Source organism: Pseudoliparis swirei, chromosome 23, assembly GCF_029220125.1.
Source record: "Pseudoliparis swirei isolate HS2019 ecotype Mariana Trench chromosome 23, NWPU_hadal_v1, whole genome shotgun sequence".
In the NCBI taxonomy this organism is placed as follows: Eukaryota; Metazoa; Chordata; class Actinopteri; order Perciformes; family Liparidae; genus Pseudoliparis; species Pseudoliparis swirei.
This window is the reverse complement of record NC_079410.1, coordinates 5,408,843-5,436,055: the sequence shown is the minus strand read 5'-3', so window position 1 is coordinate 5,436,055 and position 27,213 is coordinate 5,408,843. Positions and strand designations below refer to the sequence as shown.

The 27,213-nt window shown below is 43.4% G+C and overlaps 1 protein-coding gene across 3 annotated transcripts in view; it reads left to right on the top strand.

Moving 5' to 3' along the window:
* The first annotated feature begins 263 nt into the window (after positions 1–263).
* The window catches only part of elfn1a (extracellular leucine-rich repeat and fibronectin type III domain containing 1a), a 74,500-nt gene continuing 47,550 nt past the window's right edge, over positions 264–27,213 (top strand). For 2 of the 3 annotated variants that reach the window (XM_056408001.1, XM_056408002.1), the window contains exon 1: positions 264–764. The gene's annotated coding sequence lies outside the window, so the exon portion shown is untranslated. The remainder of the gene's footprint in view (positions 765–27,213) is intronic. The other variant, XM_056408003.1, reaches the window with a different exon arrangement.

Here is a 27,213-nt window from a genome sequence, read left to right as displayed (position 1 = left end):
AAGGAGACAAAGTTTGCTCACAGATTGGCTGATCCGGCCTGAACGCTCTTGTGACGTAGCTGATACTCTTCACTCCGACTGTCTTGGTTAACTTGAAACCCTCTTTTTTTTCTCTCTCTCTCTCTCTCTCTCTCTCTCTCTCTCTCTCTCTCTCTCTCTCTCTCTCTCTCTCTCCAGTGTCCACGATCAACACACCGGCCCTGTCATGCGTTGGTTTTCACTCCCACCGAAGGAGTCGCCGTAACCCTCGCGGCCACCCGTGACGAAAGCCGCCACCATTTATAGCCTCGCGGTGACAAAACAATCTTATTATGAGATGTAAACTTTGCCTCGACTAGACCTGGAGGATCAACACGCGCTCGTCTTGGCACTCTTTCCCCTCCGCAATGTCCCGACTGGCACAGTGAACCGCGAGCCGCGTACCTGTGCCCGCGCCCTCGTTCCTCCGTGTTTGACGGTGTAATAGAAGCTCCGGGGTCCGCTCAGCATAAATAAAGGTGAGGAGCTCAGCACTGAATTAAATCACTCGCCGCTAAATGGATCTGTGAGAGTCTCTCCTGACGCAGTCAGCAGCCGCTTCGTGCGCCTCTCAACCCCCGAAGACAGAAACACTGGGATTCTTTTTTTTTTTACTTTTCAATTTTAATCTAAACATAAATAGCTCCATGTGTCTTTGAACGCGTCCTGTTTGGCGACACGCAGTAAAAGCTGGCAGCTTCGAGTCGGGGGAAGAGGCGTCGTGTGCTCCGCGACCGTCAAAGCAGGTAAGCTGTGCACAGTGTTGCTACATCTTTACGCTTCGAGATCGCGAGAGATCCACTTTACGGAGCACGCGCGGGCATGCAAGGACTTTAGCATTCACACACGGGATAAGATGAGGTCCACGTTGAATGCTTTTAATAATATATTGCTCGGATGTTGCGTGCAGAACCAAACGGGAACTCTACTATCGCCAAGAGCACACACACGCACACACACATACACACACGCACACACACACACACGCACACACACACACAGCTGAAGTTGTGCACCATCACGCCGAAGTCGGTGCTTTTTACGCTCGGTTCTTCGCCAGCTGACATGCGCCGATTACGCGGAAGGAGACGTCCAGTCTAGCTTTTACTGCGACTCTTGTGCCATACGTATTCTTCTACTTTTCTATTTTGTTTTGTTTTCTCACTCTAAATATTAATTTCACTGACTACCTGTGCATGTTAAGACACTGTAGCTTTAGCTTCCACCTGATTACGGCTCCAGGGAGAAAGTAGTACTTGGGCAGACCCGGTGGAGATGTGGCTTCAGCACCACGGACAGCTCCCCGACCGCTTCAGCAGGAGGCGGAACTTTATTTGATTTACACAAAGACACGGATGACTATTTATTTGAGTACATGTGTGTATGACAATATAGTCATTACGTCATAACAAACGGTATGATTCTGACCATGTAAAAACGAGTTACACAAAAGACCATGCATGGCCTGAACCTGGTATGTTGTCAGCACACCGGTGTGTGTACTTCCAGTAGAGTAGCCCACTCAGATTAGCTCAGGATTGTGCTGCGTCTGTGCCATCTGTCTGGGAAATGCATAGTATATATACTGCACGCTAGACGTGTGGGTTGTTTTTAATTGCACAAGGCTTCCTATGGATTTTTACTTACTTTTTTTTCTTTACGCATTCTTTGGCCTATCATTTTTCAAGATTTATAGCCAGCTCTGAATGAAGACTACCTGGATTCTCTGCCAAGGGAGGGAGGGATCTGTTGTCCATCGCATTGGGGTTCAAAAGAAAATGCTGAAACGATGCCAGGTTTACAGGAAGGTGGTCACACGGCAGCCAGAGAAATGACAAGCCCAAACAGTAGGCTTTGACTTTCCACTGCAGTGTGGACGTAGGTGTAGGACTGCTGCCTCATCTCGGTTCTGGTGAAAGGATGCTGCTGTGTTTGGTCACATTTAAGGCCAGGAAAGCCTTTAAAATATGAAGCTTACAAACAATACGTGTCATGCCACTGAACTGCATGCGTTATATTGTGAGTGGTTGCCATTTCACACATCATAAGATCAGCCTGGGCTCAGCCTTTACCATCAGAGTGAATCACTGTCTTACTTCCTCCAACTTTTAACGTCTTTGCGTTTATGAATGTTTAAAAAAAAAAAAAACACACATCTTAGTTCTGCTGCTCCTGTTAAAGCTGTCGCTCGCATTAGCCCTCGCATTTTTCCCCGTCCCCGTCTCCCTTATCTTGATTATGCAGCCGGATGATTGAGTCAGCTATTTTGTATGCAAGTTGCTTTAGCGTCGGTCTTTGTGGAGGAGAGAGAGAGAGAGAGAGAGAGAGAGAGAGAGAGATCGTGCCAAGGATACTGAGAGAGAATTACAGCTTCTCATGACGGCGAGGAGTGGAGGAGGAGGAGGATGCCCTATTCGATGAATTGCTGTTTGACAGAGACAGATCTCCTATAGGGGGTCAAGAAGGTTTTAGGAATGTGACCAACTCTTCCAAATGGAAATGGCGGTGCACATGGTTTTCCACGGCTCTATACATGTGGCTGAAGAATCAACACACTCGTTACAAAATGAGCCTGATTTATGAACCCATATCTCTGAATTGAGGCAAGTCCTTTTGTAATGAAAGTGTAGTTCATAGTTGTGGAGTCTTTTGGAGAATAGAGACTTTATATCTAAAGATATGATTATCCTTTTTAACTTTTGCATCCCCAGTGTGAGTCCAGTTGGGAGGTTTTCACCAGACGTCATCCCCCTATGTTTCCACACTGATGTCATGTTGGAGAAAGGTCACAGAGGCCCGGCTGATTCTGATTATATGGTTGGCAATGTGCAATGTGCAGGGTGTAATCATAGGCGACCGGTCGGGGCTGTGAGACATATGGCGAGGCAGCATGTCATATCTCAGTCGGAGCTCCGCGGACCTTTAAACATAAAATTTTAAAAAATCAACTTCCCGTGTCCCGTGAGCGGAGTGTGTGCCATTCCGTAAGAGCTGTTGCGCCACCTCCGTCTCGAGAGCCCCATGTGACACTCGGATGTGTTTTAGAAGAAGGAAGAAGGAGCTATTTGTCGTCGGCAGTGAAGAATGGTAAGGTGGTCGTGAAATTAGACACACAACGGAGAGGGGAGAAATGGATTCTCACTTCAGTGAGCGCTACATGTCTGGATGGGGGGGGGGGGGGGCAGATATGTTATGGTTTGAACAGGAAAGCTCATACACGGAAGTATAGTTATCGTCACGTTTTACAAGACAGAAAACAATTTATTCTAGTTATACTTCTTGATATTTCTATTTTAATTAGCATGCATTTTCTCTTTATTATCTAATCTTAAATAAAGGAGGACTGATGCATGCATGGAAGGCTTTTAATATGAAACAACGTCGGCATACAAACTGTTCAAACCTTTATTGGCTTTATTTTAATTATGTTGCAGCGATCCTGACCTATGAGTCACGTACTATCTTAGGTTTGAACACACGTGGAAATGAATGGATTATAACTGCAGACATTTACATTGCTTTGAATCTTTCTGAGCATTTTCCAATTCAGTGTTTGCAGTCGTCAGAGGAGTCCTTTGAGGCGAAGGACAGGACCATCAAGGACTCGCCTCAGGACTACAGACATGAAGAGGAAATGTTATTGACAGTGCGACTTAACATTTAGGAAAGTAAGCCAATGGGTGGAGGATTTCCAATATCTAATAAAGGCATGTCGCTAGCTGATACGCTTGGAAAATACAAAACCTGCTCACTGTACATTTCCTTCACGCAGTGGGACTGCGCTGAGACGATACCTGCTGAAAGTCATACAACAAAAACAACAACATTAACAAACTTCACCTTGATTCAGCAGCTCATGAGTCATTAACTTCACATTGTGTTCGCGGAGCTGTGGCCTGATCTCATCCCCGGGAAAATAACACAGTTAAGTCAGGACAGGTCGTTGAATGTCGGAGAGATGAGCCCTCTGTATTCCAGGTGCATTTTTGAGACAACATCAACAACAACAAAGCCCGGGCACATGGCATCGTGTAACCCGTACGGCTCAGTATTTTCATTTCTTCTACTTACCGGCATTTTATGTGCCGTAACAAAAACAAGACAGCTGCCCCAGATGCTGATTCTCACATATTTTCCTCGACAACTGAGCCCACATGATCGGAAAGAGAATATATATGTGTGTGTACATATGAGAAGAAAGCGGGAGACAATCAAGTCGGAATGAGCTGCTGTGCCACTGACAGATTGTGGGGATCAAACCAGGAGATGTAGGGAATCGCTCGAGGGTGTGAATCACTCATAATTAATTTTGGAGTGCACAAAAAAAAGAAATTAATCCACCCAAGAGTGCCAGAAACGTTTCTGAGTAGTTTTCCCCCCAGCCACCTGCTGGCTGCCTTATGATAGATGAAACCCTTTAGTAAATAAGCGTCACCAAATGGCAGAGTGAGGCGGATTGAACGCCGCTCCTTTCCCGCCCATGCCATCTTCTCGGGCAGAGTAATTAAATGGCGGGATGCAAAACACCACGGCGGCGTGTCTGCAGGCACCTGCTCCGCTTGATGAACATCCTGTGTACACGAGAGCCCATTAAAGCTGGCGACACGTAACAGTTCTGTCAAAGCTCGCTTGGAAAGCAGAGGTTTTTTTAGTGTGTGTGTGTGTGTAGGGGGGGGGGGGGCTTCCCCCCCTGATCGCCTCGGTTAAAATCATGCTTTTAAAAAAAACTTCAGATGAGGCATAGTAAGTAAGTAAGTAATTTATTTTCCATAAGTACATACATAACGTGTACATACTGACAGACATTAACAACAGAACAAATTTACGAATGGAGGACCGTCCAAAGACCGAGGTCTGTAGGCGAGTTGGACGGCCCCTCCCCTTACCCTTTAGCCCCTCCCCTAACCATTTAGCCCCTCCCCTAACCCTTTAACACCCCCTCCCAACTACTACAGGCACACAGACAGTACACACACAAATGGATCAAAACATAAAATGTCGTACAAGCAACAACAACAAAACCAGAACAGGAAAAAGAAAAAGAAAACCAAAAGAAAACGAAAAAGAAAGAGACATAGTAAAAATAATAATAAAAGGCAAATGTGAACAACTGATAACTTAGAAGAAAAATAATAATATCACGAACATCAAATTATGTATATACATTTTATTTTAAATATCTTTCCTCTATTGTACTGCACATGACGTGCCTTGTGGTGTGTGTCAGTCACCTTTTCATCACAAAAGAGCAAAGGGGGGCGGGCGGAGGGACTGGACCCATGAACACCACCCAAAGATGGAGCTGGGTCACAATAGGCTGAGAGCTGTAGGAGCTCTGGGAGGCCGGTGGGCAACATATTTCCTCTGTGCATTGTACACAGCACCAACCAGGACTCGGAATATTAATACACACACACGCACAGAGCTTTCATTTCTTATCTGTTTCAAACACCATGTTGTTATTGTTGTTGTTCTTCTCCTGGACTCACAAGGGGTTTTATATGAACAACTAATCAGTCACATATAAATCCAACTCAATGTGAGCTAAAACATTACATTTATATGATCACCTCATGTCACAGAACCGTCTGTTTTTATGGATGTGTATGGGTGAGCGTGGCGTTTAACGGTTGTTAGTGAACGCCTCGTCTGCTTGATTTTTTTCCGCATTAAATTGTTTCCCACAATAAAGTTTAGTTGCCAACAAAACACCATAATAATTCAATCACGAACCTAAAATTATCTGGTAACCTTCAAAAAGAAAGAATGACGACTGATTGCATTCTATCCAGACTCTAAATGATATGAGTGGCATGCTATAAGGTGTCAATTATAAAATAATAGCAGTTGAAATGGCAGGCCATATTTAACTATGATTAAAGATACTGAAGTGGGTGGAGCTTACAGGTGTGATTATGTACATTGTATATTTTCTTTTGTCCAAATCTTGCCAGGAAAGGATCAAAACAAAGTTTGATCCGCTGACTGTGTTGAACCTCCGGTGGCAGGGAGACAAACAAAGAGATGATGAATGGATTCGACTCATATACCGTATGGTCCACACGGCCCCTGCTCTTCATCAATCACACAGGGGAACTATAATAATCATGTTCAATAACGTATTTATTCTGCAGCTCGATAAGGGAAATCATGGACCATAATAGAGTCTACAAATCAAAGTGCCTGAGAGGTCTGAGGCCGGTGTTTTATACGCAGTGTTTGGAATGACACAGATCTGACCCGCGTAATCAAGCCCAACCAAAGGATATAATAATGTGTTTTCACACGTTAAACCGAACATCAGGTTAGAAGGAACGAGGATGACAATGTGCCATGATTTTGGCACATATTCTTTATTCATAGGATGTAGCCGATCATCTTGGAAATGCGTTTTTATAGTTTAATATAGATGAGTTTAGTGACATCATAGGGCTCATACAAAGGTGTTTACTGTTATGATACACTTACTATCCATCATTTTAATGACCAACCATCTCTGAGGAGACACACACATGGGCACACATGTACAAAACACACACACACACACACAATCACTCTCTCTCTAACACCAATCACATTAATTGGTTCCTTGGGGAAATATAAAACCCAAGCACTAGGTCTGCAAAGTCCTCGGCACTCAAAGTCCACCAAACAGGAAAATATATTTTACACCGTGAGCTGTCAGTTCACCGAGTTAGAGTAATTTCATACACAGCGTAACTTTGTATTTAGCATTTCGCATTTAGTATTTTGCGTTTGGCTGCGAGCTGCACATCTTTTTCGGTGAGATAATTATCTTCGATTTCAGGCACAGTTTCAAATTGTGTCAAGAAAATGTAGCTGATTAGATCCCCTGATTGGTAATGCAGCGTGATTAGGCCGTTTGCAGTTTCCTACCATTTATGAAATTTAAACCGACAGCCTTTAAAAGATGACAGATGCCGCGTGAATAAAGTCGCTCCCGCGCGCCACGCTAAATGGCGAACGCTTTTCATCTCGCGTTGAGCAAATTCCTCGAGGCCGACGGGAGCCAAAAGTCGCATCGTGGTAATCAAAACAAGGCCCCTCCTTCCTATGAAGTTTGTGCTCGTAAACAGCGGAGACACTGATGATGCCCGGAGGAAATCAACCTGTTCAATTACCTCTTCAAATATGTCATGCATGTATGGAGCACTGCATGTGTTTTTGCACACGTTGATGAAGACTTGGAGTGCAATTCCTCTTCAACACATCTTCTGTTAACCCTGTAAGACCCAAGCATAGAAATAATATCTAAATCTTTTTTTTTAAAGTCAGATGATGTTGTAAGAGTCTTCTGATGCAGATAATGAAGGATTAATTTAAAAAAAATGTTTTTGTAAGTTTTTAGGGAAACGTAATATTGCAACGTTGGGCCTAGTTGGTAGCAGAATTTCAGCATTTGCTCTCCTTGCTGGTGGCATTCTGAAATGGAAACAATAGTTAGAGAATGTTCAAGTATAACTAATTCCAATGCAAATTAATCATATTCAGGCAATACACTCCACTGATGGCACACAATACTGTCTGGCTAGCCTAATGTGCTCTCTACTTACATTTACAAAAGGAAAATACAACCCCCCCAGAACTCTTACATCCCCATATTCCAGAACATTTACACCTCTCCCTGAACAATGCATTATAAATGAAACCCCCACATTCCAAAACATTTACCCTCTCCCTGACCAATGCATTATAAATGCAACCCCCACATTCCAGAACATTTACCCTCTCCCTGACCAATGCAAAATACATGCAACTCCCACATTCCAAAACATTTACACTTGTCCCTGAACAACCATCCTCCAAAGCATTCTACACACATTATCTGGCTTGTGTAACAAGGAGATATTTGGGCAAACCAACAAAGTCCAGATAAAAAAAACAGTTGACTATATCTCACTGCGAACATAGAAATAACATAGGGTTTGGGTTACCCTAACCCATTTAGAATTATTCAAATATGGTCTAAACTTAAAATTATAACAAATAACCCTTTTGTAAAGTGTGAATCATCAAATACATTATATTTATCCTGTATCTGAACATCCGAGAAGTGGAATGTCTCCATGTCGTGTGCAAGGTGCACCTGCTATTTTAGCTACCATGTTCACCCAACGTTGTAAAATTACAACAATGACATAACAAGCTGAAAATCTAATGTGATGCATTAATTCCACAATAACTTAGTATTTACATGAACTACATATTCTAACAATCACCAAAAAAAATATTTCATGGAATTTACTGACTTCAATGTTGATATATCCAGTGGAATGAAACAAGGAGATGTGCTTCTGGGAAAGTTTGCAGGTAGAGTGAGTTCATGGCCTTATGGCCACACCTATATACACATTTACAATCCAATGGCATTGCAAGGCAAGACAATAGGACCCATTGACTATGTAAATATGGTCTTTCCCCAAAAAACATTTTTGCAAATGTGTTTTTTAGAGAGATAAAAGTGACGTTGTAATATTACAACGAGGGGTCTTACAGGGTTAAATTAAACGGTGGTTTTTTTCTGGATCCGCCTTTCGTCCTTTTAATGCTAATTCATTGTTTACGCACCACCGTTAAAAAGCAACAAAATAATCAATTTGACCCACCCTCATTCTTTCCACTCCTAATGCAAAGAAGCTCGCCTTGGAGTCCTCGGTTAGTCGTGGTAACTCATGTCTCTAAGTACAGAGCACACACTGTTTATCGTTCCGAATTAATTCACACACAACACGAGAGCAGAGAGGAGACAGGGGAAGCGGGGGGGGGGGGGGGGGGTTGCTTCACACTGCTTCCAGGTGTGTGTGTGTGTGTGTGGCCCATTTCTGTCTCTTTGTCTCCAAAAGAAGTCGTTCAACCAACGGCTCACGTTCCAGACAACAACAACACGCTCACTTGTTTTTCCCCGTGAGCAGCAGACCGTCCCGTCTGCTCCGGCCTGGACACTTGAGTGGCGACGATAGCTTGTGTTTACACAATTACAGCTGATGATCGCTGCACTTGTCATTAGTGGTAACATATAGCATCTGGAGCAGGAGTAGGTAATTGGAGCGGGGGGGGGGGGGGGGGGAGAGAAGTTTGGGAAGAAATGTGCTAAATTCCAAATTCAAAGTCCTGGTTCTTGGCACTAATTAATACATTATTGGCAAAACAAAGCCAAATTGACAATTTTAAATGTTCCTCCGTAAACATGATATAAGTTAACTATCATCTTTCTACTCCGCAAGTTTACAAATATGATAACAGAAAAATAGCAAAATAAAAACACTGCATTGCTGTAAACACAAGACGGTAGGACATCCTCAGCATCTAAATGATGTCGTAGTTGATAAACACACTTAAAGACCTCCGCCACTGAGAGTCAACTCCCCCGGCCGGTCGGGGGTTAATGTCTCCGCCTCTTTAACTCGGGGGGTTGATTGTGGAGCTGTTTTTGCTCGGCGCTCCCCCACCGGCCGCACGAAGATTTAAGCGTACAATCATCGTAAGTGAAAGCCGAGAAGACGAGGACCAATCAGATGATCGGTTCAGGATTCATCTCCACTTTGATGTTGTGTAAAGGTCAGGCCTTCGTCTTCCTTCGCACCGCAGCGTCGTACCGACGCCTTGACGGCTGATTTGAGCAAGACGATTGCTTCCTGTTGAGCCAGCGCTGAGGAAGTCACGCAGAGGACAGAGGGGCTGATGGGAAACACCCACAAATATCCAGCTGGCACCAATAACAAGGTTAACCTGGACGACATCCGGCAGCATTCCTCTGATCACAGAGATGTGGGGAGCTCACAAACATCATTAATAATGTTTGGATGGTTATTATTTCCACTTTCTTTGAAAGAAACTGGAGGAGGAAGCTTTATAGAAGATGAAAATGTATAAATACAAAAAAAGAACTATATATATATACATATCTTTATATATATATACATATCTTTATATATATATATATATATTTATATATATATAGATCTATATATATAGATATATAGAGTTCTTTATATATATTTTATATATATATACACATATATATAGAGATATATATAGAGATATAAATGTATAGAGTTCTTTATATATATATATATATATATATATCATTAGATCTATATATATAGATATATAGTTATTTATATATATTTTTAAATATATATATATGTATATATACACATATATATAGAGATATATATAGAGATATAAATGTATAGAGTTCTTTATATATATATATATATATATATATATATATCATTAGATCTATATATATAGATATATAGAGTTATTTATATATATTTTTAAAATATATATATATATATATATGTCACAGTCATGGGATGAATGCCATGACTGCTGCTCCTGGGAACTGCTCTTTTGAAGGTGAGAGTGAGGCAGATAGAGCACAAGACAGATTTGACATGTGTGTTGAACTTAATCAAATCCTCCCTTTCAAAGTCAACCTCTGGTTCACTTGGTTCACCAGGGACACAAATGGATTGCAGGAATAAAGTTCACTGAATCAATAAGCATCTCATCAGACAACCGATATATTATAGATTATCGGCATTTCACGGCATCCTGCAGCAGAAATTAAATGATGTGTTTGAACTAAAGCTAAGAAAATGCTGATTCAATGGTTTGATTCAAATCCATGAGTCTTTCACATCTATATAGGGGGCTGTAGTCCTTCGTGTTGCACCTCCAGAGTGGACAAACCAAACATGGACTCTAGCTAGCGTCCTCGTAGGCCACCGTAGTTCTCCCTCAGAACTGAGGTAAGGGGCGGTTACTTTATTGCAATCGGTAACCGCACCGCTACTCACTATTTATATAAATACTATTTAAGTCCTTGCTATCCTATATGCAGTTTTTAAGAGCATTTTACAAATTTGAGGTACTTACTTGAGTATTTCCATTGCATGCTACATTATATTCATACATTTCACGAGTATTGTAGATACTCTACTACCAGCATTTGTAGTACTTTTACTTACTTTAATTCTTATTTTTACAAACACATAGTAGTATATAGATTTCATTCTTATTCATAACACATAATAATACCACTCACGTGATTGTGAGTGATCATCTCCACTTCCGACAAGAACACCTCTCGACTCAGTGTGCAGCTGTTGTGACAAAAGGCTTTTATCACTCAACAATCGCAGCATCTGCTTTACTCTCCGAGTTCTGGATCTCTGTCTGACGCCGGAGAGATGGAAGCAAAGACAAAAGTAAAATGACGCACTTTTATATTTCGGGGACTCCGAACGGTCGTGTCGTTGATAAGCAGGTGGAACCTTAGCCCCTCCCATCGGCGCATGAATGGGTGTGAGTGATGATGAGCAGTGTGAAAGGGCGTCGAGTGGTCGGGAGAATCGAAAAGCACCGGGTCGTTACCATTTACCACTCAGGTGAATGAGGTTTGAGCCAAAATGAGGCATCAGAGTCTCTAGTGAGCTTCTCTCGGGGGCCAAGAGCAATTTCACAGAGTCGAGCTGAATGCATTGATAAGATGGCTGCTCCGAGACCGGCTGAGAGCGGCAGGTTGTAAATAACAGGCTGTCTGAGTCATCAATAATTTCATCAGCCCATATGCTGGCTTTTTGCAACCTGCGGATGACCTTGTTTCTTGTAATGCAGGGATCAAAGGTCATGTTTTTTAAAGGAAATAATGAAGTGAAACGTTTTTTTTTTATAGCTATTGGGTCTTACAAGCTGCCAGAATACCTTTAACGCATCCACGCATCTCATCTTAAAAGCCTTTAACCACCGCTGTCACGATGCTCTATAAGCTTTTAAATGTTGGCGAGTGAGAAATATTTGCTGACCTCGGCACATGTGTCTGCTGCAACACGACCGTCAACGCACTCGATGTCCACTGGGTCGGAGTATAGAGATGCTTCATTTAAAAAAAATCAGGGAATCGGTTGACTAAACAGATCGTCAGCGAGCGAGTGAAGATAGGACAGTGTTACCATGGCAACTGCCTCCAAACTTGGAGCGAAAAACCTACTAGCGTCTACATATAAAACAAGTGCCAGTATTCACACCATTAGCAGGCCACAGTGTACCATAACACTCATATCGGAGAGCGGCCGCTGCGTTCTGGACTCAGTGTTCATTGACACTGTCCCAGTCTGTGATACGATGGGAATTATTCAAAGAGCCTGATTTCTAACGCGGTCGTCTAAATGAAGTGTTGTGGAGGGCAACGTGTGCGAGCTTTACACGGTCCCTTCCATAAGGGACCCTGTGTTTTTTTTAAAAACCTGCGTGATGAATTAATTACGGCTCGCGGTGTTTGTGAAGAATCCCACTGAGTCGCTCGTGTTTCTAGCTTTGGCTGATTAACAATGCAGATGTTTGTTTTTTTTCTCAAAAGAAGAAGAAAAAAGTGCGCTTTACCCACAAGATTGATTGCGGAGCAACAAAGCGAGGACTTTCAAAGCAATAACTGAGCCGAGCCGCATCAACTGGGAAAAAGAAATCACGATATTTGGTGTGCCAAGAGCAACATAGTCAGAGTTGGACTGTGCCAAGTTTTGAGAGCTCCGTTCCCGAATACTACAGATCATGATTCAGATCAGATGCGAGACCTTTTGTTGGCAGCTTACCAGCCGGAGCATCAGGATCATATCAATATCTACCTGGATAACTGACATGCTGAGCGTATTTATCCCCAACAGCTGATGGAAATCCCAGGCAAATGTCCCGATAGCATGAGAAGCTTTTAACATCACGTCGGTTTTTCTTAACGATTATGATCCAGGTTGACAGCTGGCAGAGGAAAGTGCTCCATGCCGCAGATGCAGAGCTCCACCTGTTGCGTCTTCTCTCACGCCGCTCCCTCCATCGCTCGTTAAACAGCGCCCGCCTTTCGGGCCCGATCGGCTCAGCCTGGTGCTCACCCACTGCGAGACCGGAGCGCGGAGAGAGGGAGCGGATCTGGAGTGCCAGATTGTCAAGCCCGCGAGGTGTTATTCCTCAAATAAATATGGAGATTATGTGCAGAGCGTCTGTGTGCGCTTCCACCGCTTTTTCCTTCGGTAAGACCTGGAATCTGCGTGAAGCTGCGCCGAAGGACGGATACAAAAACAGCAGAGATCTCGTGCGATTTGAAGAATATGTGCTTTATGGAATGACCAGGGGGAGATATCGCCGCCACGGAGAGAGCTTCAAAAACAAGATTATGAGTTACACTTTAGACAATAATCCCTCTGTCCAATCAGACATCTCTGGAACGAGTCTCATTTCCCAGTCGTGTTGTCGAATCTTCCCTCACGGACCCCAAAACAATCCCAATTCGAGCTTTTAAAATTCAGTAATATTGATTTTTTAAAAAAAATGTAACCGTTAGAACCAAATCATCATCATCATCATCATGATCAGCCGTCTTTGGCTCACTGATTATTTGAGGTCCTCCCCAAGTGAGCAATTTCAGCAGATAGATTTTCGTCCCTTCCCCCAAAAATGAGTCAGCTGGAACAAAAAGAAGTTTTCACACGGAAAAAATTCAACAAACAGAACGTCGAGGTGTTCGGGCAGCGTGGCCGAGAATCAAGTGATGGACTTAGTTTTTCATTTTATAGTGCAGTGCACATATAAATATGAGAAAAGCATTAACCTCCTTCGAGATAGAAGAAGTACAGAAAGAACGTGTCGAACAACCCTTCTTCACTTTTAATAGAAATGTAGGTGCTCCCCATAATGTTTGAATGTCGCATCTGCCTAACCACAACATTAATAACAAGTGCTTATAGGATCTTAACACATTCCACAAACGAAAAGCACGACCAATGTGTCACGAAGCTCAATAAATTCATTAGAAATGTAAAAAGAGCTATAAATACCGTGTATGTGTGTGAATGGGTGAATTAATGCACATCCATTTGACAGGTCCAGAAGCAAGGCACTAATGGATCCATTTAACGTGGTTCCCACTGCGTGGTGTTGCTCACGCGCCGCAGTCAGCGTTAAATCACGGAATAAAGTAACGGCCGATAGGCGCATTACATCACGGCGGAAACGCAGGCTTTCTAGTCGCTCTCTTGTTGCTTTCTAGTCGCTCTCTTGTTGCTTTCTAGTCGCTCTCTCGTGGCTTTCTAGTCGTTCTCTCGTGGCTCTCAAGTCGGTCTCTCGTGGCTCTCAAGTCGCTCTCTTCTGGCTTTCTAGTCGCTCTCTCTTTGCTTTCTAGTCACTCTCTTGTGGCTCTCAAGTCGCTCTCTCGTGGCTCTATCGTCGCTCTCTTCTGGCTTTCTAGTCGCTCTCTCTTTGCTTTCTAGTCGCTCTCTCACGGCTCTCAAGTCGCTCTCTCGCGGCTCTCTAGTCGCTCTCTTCTGGCTTTCTAGTCGCTCTCTCGTGGCTCTCTAGTCGCTCTCTCGTGGCTCTCTCGTGGCTCTCTAGTCGCTCTCTCGTGGCTCTCTCGTGGCTCTCTAGTCGCTCTCTCGTGGCTCTCTAGTCGCTCTCTCGTGGCTCTCTAGTCGCTCTCTCGTGGCTCTCTAGTCGCTCTCTCGTGGCTCTCTAGTCGCTCTCTAGTCGCTCTCTCGTGGCTCTCTAGTCGCTCTCTAGTCGCTCTCTAGTCGCTCTCTAGTCGCTCTCTCGTGGCTCTCTCGTGGCTCTCTAGTCGCTCTCTAGTCGCTCTCTCGTGGCTCTCTAGTCGCTCTCTCGTGGCTCTCTCGTGGCTCTCTAGTCGCTCTCTAGTCGCTCTCTCGTGGCTCTCTAGTCGCTCTCGTGGCTCTCTAGTCGCTCTCTCGTGGCTCTCTAGTCGCTCTCTCGTGGCTCTCTCGTGGCTCTCTAGTCGCTCTCTCGTGGCTCTCTAGTCACTCTCTCGCGGCTCTCTAGTCGCTCTCTCGTGGCTCTCTAGCAGCTTTCTAGCGGTCAAAGCGATCAGAAAGCTGAAAGTGAAGGGGATGTGGGGGAGGGGGGCGAGGGCAGAGCGCTCGCCTCCTTTTACAATGTATTCAGATCTCTAGCCGTGGACGATTTTCATCAGGGGAATGCACCTCATGATGTCCTCCGAGCGCTCGGAGGACGGCAGGAATGAGCCCGAGCAGTGATTATTACGACATGTATGCGATGTCTTATTCGAGGACGGGGCCTCCCTCGAGGGCCGGGGAGCCATACTTGCTCCGCGGGCGTTCCCCGCTCAGCGCTCAATCCCATTGGCCGCGGGCAACGTCCCGCTGTCGACTCCTCTGCGTCTAGCCTACGGCCCCGCCTCCAGGGAAGTTTTCAAAGAGGTACATCTGTTATGTCACGCTCAGTGCGTTTACATGCAATCGAATTATTGGCTTAGTCGGACTGAAATCGAATTATCCGTTTCATGTAAACACCTTTGTCGGACTATGTGCGGTCCGACTTGGATCCGATTAACACCCCTGGATAGCTCGATCCGATCCGGTTGATAATTCGACTCTCGCGGCATGTAACAGTGAATTCGATTCGGAACTGGACTTTGCGTCTTTGCGCATGCTCGAGATCCCGCTGCCCTCCTCCCTCCTCCCTCCCTCCCTCCCTCCCATGTCGTGACCCGGAAGTCGAAAGAGACGATAAATTAAATTCTCCGTGTACCTTCGGCGACGGCGTCTTCTCTCCGTTATCAACTCAGCCAATAGTGCCATTTGCATTCGCTGTACTCCTATTAACACCATGGAAGAATAGTAGAGGGATGTAGCTTCGCCTCGCTCTCTGTTCGCCATCTTTCACGAAATGTTGTTGTTGGTGGTGGTGAAGAGGTCAAGCGGAAATGGCTGTATCACCATGAGTTGTAATGAAAACAGCGCCACCTATCGTATCGGATATGACATGCTTTCAAAGGCCAATGATTCTAATTACTCACTGCCATGTACATTGGGATAACAGCAGATCCCCCAAAAGATAGCAGAGTCCGACTAAAGCAAGATTCGAATTATACCATCATGTAAACGCACTGAGTGATGCCGTGATGATGAACTTGTTTAATTTTTTTTTTATGCCAATCATCAAACGGAGACGTTATTATAATCATCCTGTCTAATTGTAATAACGATACTCATTTGAGTTGAGCAGCTATTCTTATTGTGGGAGCGACAATGTTTTTTTTTTCCTCTTCGTTAATCAATAAATCAGAAATTCAACTTTCAAACATTAATTATGCATTATAATAGTACCATCAGTCCTCCCTGTACTGAGGGGGGGGGGGAATATTCCTAGAAATGTGTGGGAGACCCTTCAATTCAGCAATGTGACGCAACAATTAGGTTTATTATAATTAGAATGAATACAGTAAAAAAGAGCCTGACATTTCAATTAATTTTCCCAGATAGTCCTCTCAGATATGAGCCTGATTAAAAAGTATAATACATTTTGGCCAGCGGGTGAATCTACATCAGAGGAAGTGGGAAAGTGCACAGTGTGGTGAACGTGGGGCTGGATAAAAGCGTCTGCTAAATGACATGTGATGTAATATAGAGCGCACTCACTTTTGTTGAAGAGTTAAAGAACACATATATAAGTTATCATCTTTTTCAAGACTAATGCTGTGTGTACAATATGCTCGCTGGAAATAAAATGTCTGAATCGTTCCAGCGGCTGGTGTTCACAGGATGACGCTGTGCGGCTTCCATCACCATAAGAGCTCAGGATGTCCCGGCGGTTGAATCTGAGACGCGGACTAAAAGCAACGCGTTCACTGGCGGTCGGGATTTCTGTCTCCGGATACATCAGCGAGCAAAAGCTAATAGATCGGCGATGCGTTCTGCTGGTTCATCTCGGCTCGTGTCCAGGGTTCGGTCTGAGGCGGCGGCGGCTCGTACGTTTAGAGGGATCTCCCACGGGAGAGACATTTGAATTCTGTGGTTGCAAATTCCTCCATTGATTAAAAAGTTGAGTTTCCCTCCGAGACTCTGAAACTTCTCGATTTAACAAGTAGTGACTCGTCTCCTCGTCCCGTCCTCCATTAGAAGTTCACATTGTTTCCCCTAAAAAAAAGTTTCCGACACGCCACAAAATGTGCAAACTTGCAGTTTCTTGTCCAACGCTCTTCTGTTCACCGAGTGAGTCATCTAGTATTCCCTCTGAGAGCCTCGCCAAGTCCAGCTTCATGAACAGCTTCACCTTCGAGGACTAAACAAGTCATGAAGCGTAAACATACAAATGTAGAGCAATTAATTTGTAAGCAAGAATTTCTAAAGAGGACTGAAGAGGTCAGGTGAATTTATTCCAGAAGGCCGACCCCTGCTCATGGACTCGGCCGGTTTAATGGGCCAGTTTGGGCTGTCGAGAAAAGATGAAATTCACAAGCCGGTGTTTTCTTTTATGATCGTGTAATAATTTCGCGGCATAGAGGCCACGGTGATGTTTTCATCTTTTGTTCCTTCTTCACAGGAGTAGCGTGGTGTAACTAAAGGCTTCAGCCATCCCTGTGAAAGGAGGAGTGATACGATTGGGCATTTTGTTATTGAGCTCATTAGCACCTTTGGTTTCTTATAATCTGATTATTTGCACAAAACATTTCCAATCGAACCATTAATCTGCTTCAACTTCTGCAAACGTGTGCTCTTAATCGTCATCTCAGTGTCAGCCGCTGCAATACGAACGGATGAAATATCTCGCCAATTTAAATGTTGCATAGTTTCAGAACAAAATGTTCTGCAGGTTCTCTTTCTCGCATGTACTATTCTGTAAGCTGTCCGGGTCTGCTGGAGCTCGAGCCGCCCGCCATCAATCATTTGCATTTATATAAATCCGCATGCGAGCCTCGACCACCTGATGCTTCCCGCTGCATCGCGTCAAGCGCGTTATGAAGGTTCAGAAACTGGCCACTTCGCAGATGATGGACGTCAGGCTCCGGACGGTGAATTAAGTTTAACGATATTAAATGGCAAGAAGTTTAAACAAACAATCAAGGCTCGCGATCGCGGGTCCGCTCCGACCTTCAGCCGCGCAGGCTCCTCCCCTTGTAACCCCCGGAGAACAGTTTCTGTCTGACCCAGGGAGCGGAACGAGAGACCGGACCCTCACCTGAGCAGACGCTTATATTAGTCTCCGACAGCCAATCCCTGTCCTCACAGGTTAGTTCTTTCATATTCAGATGGGGGATGCATTCCGGTTGCTAAGCTGATACAACAACAGCATGGAGAGGTTACAAGTCACGTCGCTCACTACCGGTCCGCTAACTAAACAGTTCCTTCACAATAAAAGTCTAGTAGGTCACTTTCCGGATTAAAGTAACGTCACGGGTTTCAACTTTGACATTTCTGAAATACTAACTAACATTCATCCCCATGCGACATACATATAAACATTAACTCTTGCCATTTACATGAATCATTAGCATAGAGAAAACAGTCGTTTCCTTATGCTTCATACATACATTCAGAATGTATTCTGATTACATTCAGAATAATATTCTCCCTAATATTTCCTATTATAATATCGTTCTATATGTATTCATTCAAACCACGAAGTCCTCAGTCTGCATCTGGCTGAGGGCCTTTGACTCGCGTCACGAGTTCTTTGTTCTTCGTAACTTTTCTGCTGTGAACTCCAAAAATACTGCAAAATGCCACTAAATAATACAAAACAGTGGGACGCGCACAGCCAGCGGGGGATGTGAACAACACATTATACTTTGCCGTTGTGTTTATTTTTTCATGACTCTTGGAATACACGCTCACAAGTGAAATACGCTGCATGCAGAATATGTTATGCACGGTTCCCGATGTCGGGCCCCGGCTGCTGAGTGATAGCTTTTCTGAAGATGGCTCGTATTGCAAAAAAAAAAAACGCTGCACTCTTGTGTTTTTTTTCACAAGTTCACATTCACGACACTTTCTCTCTTTTTTTGTGCCGGTTTATTCTGGTCCTCGGCACGTGGACTCGTGTGAACCACCAGTCGGTGTTGGTTCGAGCAATAGTTCAGGATGAGAAAAACAGGATCTGGTGGAATTGCATAACGAGTCCTCTACACACAAAACTGGAGGAAAGCCAATGGCAGCTTTGAGGGAGCAGCTGCACCGGGCTTCTCTTCTCTTAATGTGTTCTGGATCCACGGCCATGAGCCATCACACTTCCCCTGGCAGCCTACACACTCTCCTCCATTTCTTTTTTTTCTTCCTTTTGGTCCTCTGGGTTCGGACTCTACATCCGTGCAGTGTGTCTGACTTTAACTCAAAACAACAGTGTTGGAGGACCACTCTCCTTCCTGTATGTTTTTTTTATTGACTCAACTGCTTTTAAGTGATGTCGTCCTTTTATGCACTTCTTTGGTTCCCCTAATTTAGTGTGTCTGTTATTTTCAATTTTTTTATATTTGTATCTTACCATTCTATTTGTTTTGCCTTGATTCTATGTAGAGCACTTTTCAAACTCTGTTTTTAAAGGTGCTATATAAATAAGGTTAATAATACTGCTGTGTGGTAACAATTAATCTATATCACAGATCTGATATTTTTCAGATTTTTTATATTAATTCCACAATAAATGGATGGATGCATGGAAATATTTAAAAAAATTAAAATGACAATGCAATTAAATATGTTGCATGACAAAAAACATGTAAAACCAAATATTTTTACTTCAACATGTTAGCCAACGTACAACGTTCAGTGCTGAAGGTATATTTGTTCCCAATAGATGTACAGTATATTAATCTGCATTTTAGTTGAAAATCATTATGTTTTTAACTTTTCTTCAGTGTGGAATTAATCCATTGAAAGCTCTCTCTGTTGTCATGAGCAACACAGATTAATAACGACTAATCCGGCATATACTTCGGATGGTTGCCAGATCCTGCTGTTTATATCCCTCATCATCATAACCTGTCGTTCCAAAGAGAGAAAAAAATCAGCCTATAGATATACAGAGAACAAACTAAAGAATTTAAAGTGTCTTAAATTTTCCATCTCCAAAAACTGTCCTAAAACATGTAGAATGCAAAGTGATGGTATTTCTGAGAATAACATATATGACATGTAAGTAAATCTGCATAAAGCATCGATTTATACGACTTTATCAGATTTTGATGAGTTTCATTAAAAGAAAAAGAAAAAAAGAAGAAAAAAGAAATATATACATATATATATATATATGAACAGGAGCCTTTAATCACATATTTTACTTCACTGGCGGATGGACAAACAACCTCCCGTACATTTCAAGATCTACTTTCTGGTCTCGTCCATCATCGCTCGTTCTCTGCCGAATTGCTTCTCAGCTCCTGATAAAAAATATGTTATATATCTGGGCACGTATTAGAACTGCCAAGCACTTTGATTGCACGGCGTGTGCAGAGCAACAAAGGCCACACTAATGTTCCTGCCACTCCTGCGAGCTGTAAGCTCTCCCATGCACTGCTCTGAATTACCTGTCAGCATCGATTACAGGGAGTCAGCGTAGATAGGATCTTGGATTTTCTCTCCCTCGGAATTAAGATAAGCTCCTGTCTGCCTGCTTGAGATGCCCCTTGTTGACCCACCTGTTGAGTGTGATGTGTGAGATGTGTGTTCCATATTATCCCCCTGCTACACACACACACACACACACATGGACTTACTGGCAGCACTCACATGTCCTCCTCTGTTCATTTCTCCCCTTAGGCCCCAGTTCCTCATCTCTCCTCTCACCTTTGTTTTGAGTCCTTGTTTCCTGCTCTCTTCTCTAGCTCCTCGTGCTGAGCTACCGGTCTGCTTCCATTCAACTTCATCTCTCTCGACACACCTCGTGGACATCGGATTCCAAAGTGGAAGTCCTATATCTGCTGTTTAATCCGAGCAGAAATAAAACGTTCTGCTCATGTAGTTTGAGAAATTGGAAATATAGCAATTTAAATTCCACCGTCGACCACGCCTTAGGAAAACAATAAATCTTAGAATGTAAAGTGAAAGTCTTTCTTATCTAAACTAATATCTAATACTCATCCTATGTCCTGACAAGAACCTACAGGAAGAACCAACTCTGCATCTTCCTGATTTCCTCTCCAAGTTGATGCATATTGATCCATATTTTGACAAAATATATACTACATATTGAGCATTTGGACCAACCGACATCTCCCCCAAATGCAGGCTGGTTTCCTTCACTGTTGCACTAATGTACTGTAATGCATATGACATAATGAACCAGGAAGTATAAAGAGGGACACACTCTGCGTGTGGGGGAGTTCTGGGATTACCGCCAGAAATATCTTGAGGTGAAAAACCCTTGACTTCGTCGACATGCACGTTCCACACTTAAGACGCAGCACTTCACGCCGAGCGGCTCATGTTGCCTGAACCCAACCGAGCGGTTGCCTGTGAAGACGGAAGTTTGTTTAAAAAAAGAGCCAAAAATTGACACGTAGGTTGCTGGCTATTTAAAAAAGAACGTATACAAAAATAAGTACACGCCGTTGCATGAGGACGTGTTATAGTCGTCCCCATCTGTCGTTGATGGACAAGAGTCCCAGACAGAAAACTAAGAAGAGGGTACTCATGCTATGGGGAGTTTCTATGTGTTCTTTTTAGTTCCCCACAATACAACATGCCACTTGTTCTGTATGAAAACTAATTACATTCAGAATATTAACTCCTCACAAAGGAAATCATTGAGTGAAATATCGCTTATTGACCTTGATTGTAATAGACCCCTAACCTCTTGTATCAGAATCACAGCGTAACATATTTAGTGCTTTTATTGCACGCTGAAAATGAAATGTTCAGAAACATGTCGTTCTTCTGTTTTGCAACTTTAACTTTTTCTTTAACAAGTTCCCGGTTAAAACAAGCATACCTTCAGTCTGCTTACTGCACCTGCCCTTCACACACCCCTCTCTTAAAGAGACAGTATCCCTCTTTTAAAGAGACAGTGCCCCTCTTTTAAAGAGACAGCGCCCCTCTCTTAAAGAGACAGTGTCCCTCTTTTAAAGAGACAGCGCCCCTCTCTTAAAGAGACAGTGCTCCTCTCTTAAAGAGACAGCGCCCCTCTTTTAAAAAGAGAGCACCTCTCTAAAAGAGAGAGCAGAGTGCCCCTCTCTTAAAGAGACAGCACCCCTCTCTTAAAGAGACAGCGACCCTCTCTTAAAGAGACAGCGCTCTATTCCAAAGGGATAACAAGCACTTTCCTCCCTTCACAGTTAGTATGTGCACAGGTGATCAACACTCTCAAATATAGAAACACGGTTGTATTAAATCAGTAAGATATATGACAACATATTTCAGGGTGCTACACTTTGCTTTAAAAAAAAGAGATTATTTTGTGTCTCCAAAAAAACACTCACATTTCAGTTTCAGATATTCAAACAGATATCTCCGCCGAGACTAGAAGTGATTCCTGCGTTTGAAGACTCTGACCTGCTAATATGTTCTATTATTAATGCCTCTCAGAAAGAGATCTCCCCGGCCTGTAATGCTATGTGCTCTATTACTCAGTGATATATTTGCTTGATAGAGTAAGAAATGTATTAAAAGATGGAAAGTGACCATGGATATATTAGTGTTGGCACACGAATGAATTGTCTCTTTTCTTACGAGTAGAAGCATGTAAAGCTCCTTGAACTGGAGTTCAGACCCGACTATTTATGAGTCGGCCGACTTTGTTTCCTATTCATAATCAATAGAGGAGGTCGAGGCCATGCATCAATACGACAGAGGCGGCTAGGTATTGGTCCTTTTTGCTTCGAGAGGGAGTTTTTCCATCTTTAAAGATTATGATTGGACTTTCTAATGCCCCGAGAAAATGATATGTGACTTTGCGGTGTTCCCTAAACCACCACGAAAGCTTTCATCGGGAGAGAGGGCCGGCCCTTAAACGAACGCTTTCCATAATCTGCACAGCTTCCAGCCTAATGTTATGTGGATGAGAGTCTCATGGATGGGCGTGTGGAATCTAATATAATTTCAGCGGCGGGCTGATTACACCCGAAATGGTGTGCAGACATTTCAATATGTTGAGTTAAGTAGATACTGGGAACATTTATTTTTAGGTTTGCGTCTGAGGGGTTTCAATTTGACAAATGCTGATAGGGTTTTTCTTTTCAGTGCCAGAAGAAATAACATGTGACTTGTTGGTGGTTTCTCCTAAATCCTTAATAGCATTTAAACCTTGGGCAAACAAGCAGATTTTCCGATGCGAGCACCTTCGAAGATTAAATTGGAAAAATATCAAATCTAATGGGTCTGGGATTTTTTTTCAATAACCAAATTCAATTCAATTAAGTTAATTTTATACAGACCACAATCACAAATGTGGCTTTACAATCAGTACAAATAGGACATCCCAGTCCCAGGACCTCACAATGGATCAGGAAAAACTACAAAATAATAACAGGACTAACATCAGCATTGGGCCCAAACAACACAGTCGTAGTAGGTAGAGTATATTCTCAGTTCGGGGTTCCACCTTCTAGACGGCCGGCTTCAGGAGCCCCATTTAACATGAACTCAGGCCTTCACATCCACACCATCAGCTGGTCTCCAACACAGCAGCGTAATTGTGTCCTCCTCATTGTATTTACAGTTTCCTAATCCCCTCGGTAATCCTACGATTTCACGGCTTCGACCTCCCCCCTCTTGGGCTTTCCTGGCCCGCCGTCATCTGTTTCTATCCTAACGGTCAAACTGACGGGACAGACGTGACTTTATTAGCGCGGCGTGGCGCCGCTCGACCGCTTTTTATATCGTCGTCCGCCGGCTGAATGACGTCGTCCGCGTGAAGACGCGAAGACCGGCGAGGTGTGGGAATAACACGCCCGTAATTGGATTCATTTGGAGATGGATCATTATCCCCATTAGTGCCATCTGTGTACAGGGATGTAGACGCAATCTTTCATTGCCTCCTCCTCCTCCTCCTCCTCCTCCTCCTCCTCTCGCCTCGGAAATGAATTATTATCACCTGTAAATTGATTTCCGCCGCACACCGAGTTGCACATAAAAAACGCTCCTTTTCTCTCTCACGCCGGGCTTTATCTCTTCCTGTGTGCGGGGCACAGATCCAGCTCGCCAAGGAATTCAAAACATATGATTATTTTTCACGCTTGCGTGCCTCTAATTCCCCTTAATCCATTATTTGCCATGCTGAGATTACACTGGCCGTACTCGAACTTCAGTATGAAATGTTTTTGTTTTTATTCTCTCCGTTTTAACAGAGTTCTCCCTTATCTTATTTGCTTTGTCCGTTTTGAATGTGTGAGTCTTCTTGTTGAAAAGCGTAAATATTGTACACACATTGTATATGTAATCTTATGTTTTTAGGTTTGTTTTATGACATCTGCCTCTCGGGACTACAGATGAAAAATAGCCTGTTGGCTAATAACTCTGGCACATCTACAGAAATGTTTTTATTAATGTGCGCTGTCCCTTATCAAATAAACCAAAGAAGAAGAAAAGATGAATCGTGGTGGTACTGGCGAGGAGACAGATTTGAGGTGGCGGCGGCCATCGTTATCAGATGATAGTCAACAGCGCCTCGGGCACATCCCACCCTGAGGTTGACATCATCTCCTCAGTGACATCCCTGATCTAATATGGCTCCCTCTGAGGGTCGGCGTGGGAGCCGAGTGTCCAGAGGGGATTTCACAGTTCAACACAAAACACAGAGACTCTCAGATAGATCTTACCGGCTCCGAATAGGTCAAGTGGATAATTTAGCTAATACCTAAGACTAGTTTACTACCACACAGACTATCGTAGACTTGAAGTCTCGCTGTTATCACCACGATATCTGAGTTTTGAGAGAAACTCATCAACCCTTTTTCTTTGGATAGTTTCAAATGAATACTAATAACTCTCAATGATCCAGTTATTTGTTCTTGTTTATTACTAACACATTTATTATTAGAAAATGCTAGGGTTTATAGTGTCTTGGACTTGTGCAATATTTGTTTAAATAATATTAAACTATATATATATATTTATATATATATATATATATATATATATGCTATACAAATAACATTTCGTTGAAGTAGTATTGTGATTGGACTACTCAAACTGCTTTGAAGGAATAGGAACTGCTGAGGAAATATATTTGCTTTTTTTGTCCACCTACAGGCACCTCTAAAGTTTATTAATGGAAATGTGGAAGATCTAATTTCTTTAATCTGTGTTAAAAGGATCATTTAGAGTTTTATTTGGGGTTAATAAGCTGCTTCCAGTCATTGTGCTAAACTAAGCTAAGCTAAGCTTAACGCTTAGTAAGTTTAGTTTACATTAACTCTACAAATATTCGAGTGGTATCAAAAAGCAAATTAACGCATTTCCCAAAATGTTGAACTCTTACTTTAACAAATCTGGTCTTTTTTTCTACATTTTTCTAAACTGTAATGTATACGCACGTAATTATAACAAATTAAATATGGGTCGAATAAACTGTTCTCACGTGTCTCAGAATGAGACAGCGTAGGTGAGAATAACACCCAACACCGACATTCTGTGCCGAATCCCTTTTCTACTGTGTTTTACATCCTTGTGTGGAGGATTACGGAGTAAATCCACGGCAAAGCACGGCTCAATCTCTGTATTGTGTTCTTCGCGATCTCTCCAACAGCTTGGGATTTCTTTACATGCAGAACTTTCAGCCGAGCCGAGCCTTTTTAATAAAGCACCAGAGTGAGGAGCGCTGGTTGCTGAGCCTCGGCTCCTCCGCGTGCAGCACACGGAGGAGCCGGGGCTGAAGGCGCCCTGAGGCCGCGTAAGATCACCAGGTTGTTGTCTGAGATGCAGTTTAGACCTCTGTCTCCTCTCCGCCGATACGACACAGACTCTCACGGTTTGTTTACGCCCGCCTCCACAGATTCCCACCACGGAGAGGGCAGCACTGACCACCGCTGAGCGAGGATGCTCAATAGTCTGTTACATGCATATGCAGTCTGACCCTCTTAGGGGGAAAACAGGTCACTTGTTGTTGTTGTTTGTGAAGGACATTTCTGTTTTCACCTCCTCATACTGAGTGTTTACAGTGTGTCTGGCTCTGCTGGCTGTCTATTATGTATGTTTTTGAATGTGTGCGAAGAAGAATCCGGCTTATTGAGGTGGATCAGCCAGTCGTAATTTACAAAAAAATACTTTTCAAACAAAGAATGTCAACCCGCTCTTATATAAATCTCATTTTTATTGGAGCTGTCCTCGACCAGAGAAATTCTCAGACGAGCCACAACTCTAAAATTCATTTAAAAAGTCGAGGCTCAGAGAGAGGTCCAGAGAGTGGTGTGAGAAAGAGGAAATAAAGAACGGTGATGGCACAGTCCTCCCCCGGTGTGCTGGTGCTTCTCTGCAGCTCTGGATAACTGGAGTCTACCCATGAATTGGCACATATCCAAAAATACATTGTCTATTGGATGCAATAGTGATGGAAGTCATGGAAATTGAAAGAATATGTTTATCACACGCTTCAGGTGCAGTAAACAAGCTCCATGTACAATTTCATGCAACAAAGAGCACCGGTTCAGTTGTAATAATTAATAAATTATCTCTTCCGTCCTACACGATCATGCATATGATGCATATATATATATATATTAAAATTGTACAAGTGGGTATGCTTTACTTTGAGGTAGACAGAAGGCAACGCCATGCAAATCTTCACTGCTTGGTACAAAAAAAATCTTGAATGGTTATTTTACGGAAATTCTTCGTCTTCCATTGAGCGGCACACGTCCTCCCCTTGAGGCTCAGAGGGAACTTCTACACGTGAAGCTGCATACAGAGATAACCTGCTTGTTCCAGCACACGGAGTTGAGGAAGACGAGGAGGAAGGACCTGAGAGGCAGCGAAGTGTCACACAGAGGAGCCCCTGACTGACAGCGAGGCGCGAGTCGATCGGAAGTCTGAGAGCGGGACATCTCTGCATGTCCTGCTCTCCCCCCGAGCTCCTTCAACACATTACAGAGACGGACGTCTGTCAGGCTGCTGGGGAGAAAAGTCAAACGACTTACACCAAATCATTTCCTTCTGGCGGGTCCAAGTACGAGGAGAGATAGACAGTAAAGTGAAGTGTCGCCGGGGCTCTCTGGGAGACGACAGACCTCTTCCTACAGATCAGCTGTTATTCTCACCGGGCTGACAGTCGGGTCCGTTCATCCTCTGAGGAGCTGGAGTCTGCGTCTGCCTGGTGTGAAAACGTTTCCATTTTTAAAAAAAAATTTTTACACAGTTTCTCGTCCAATATTCCTCTGAGGATGTGGCCTGTTTGGTCGCGGGGGATGTTTTTGTCTTCGGTTGTTTTAAAACTAGCTGA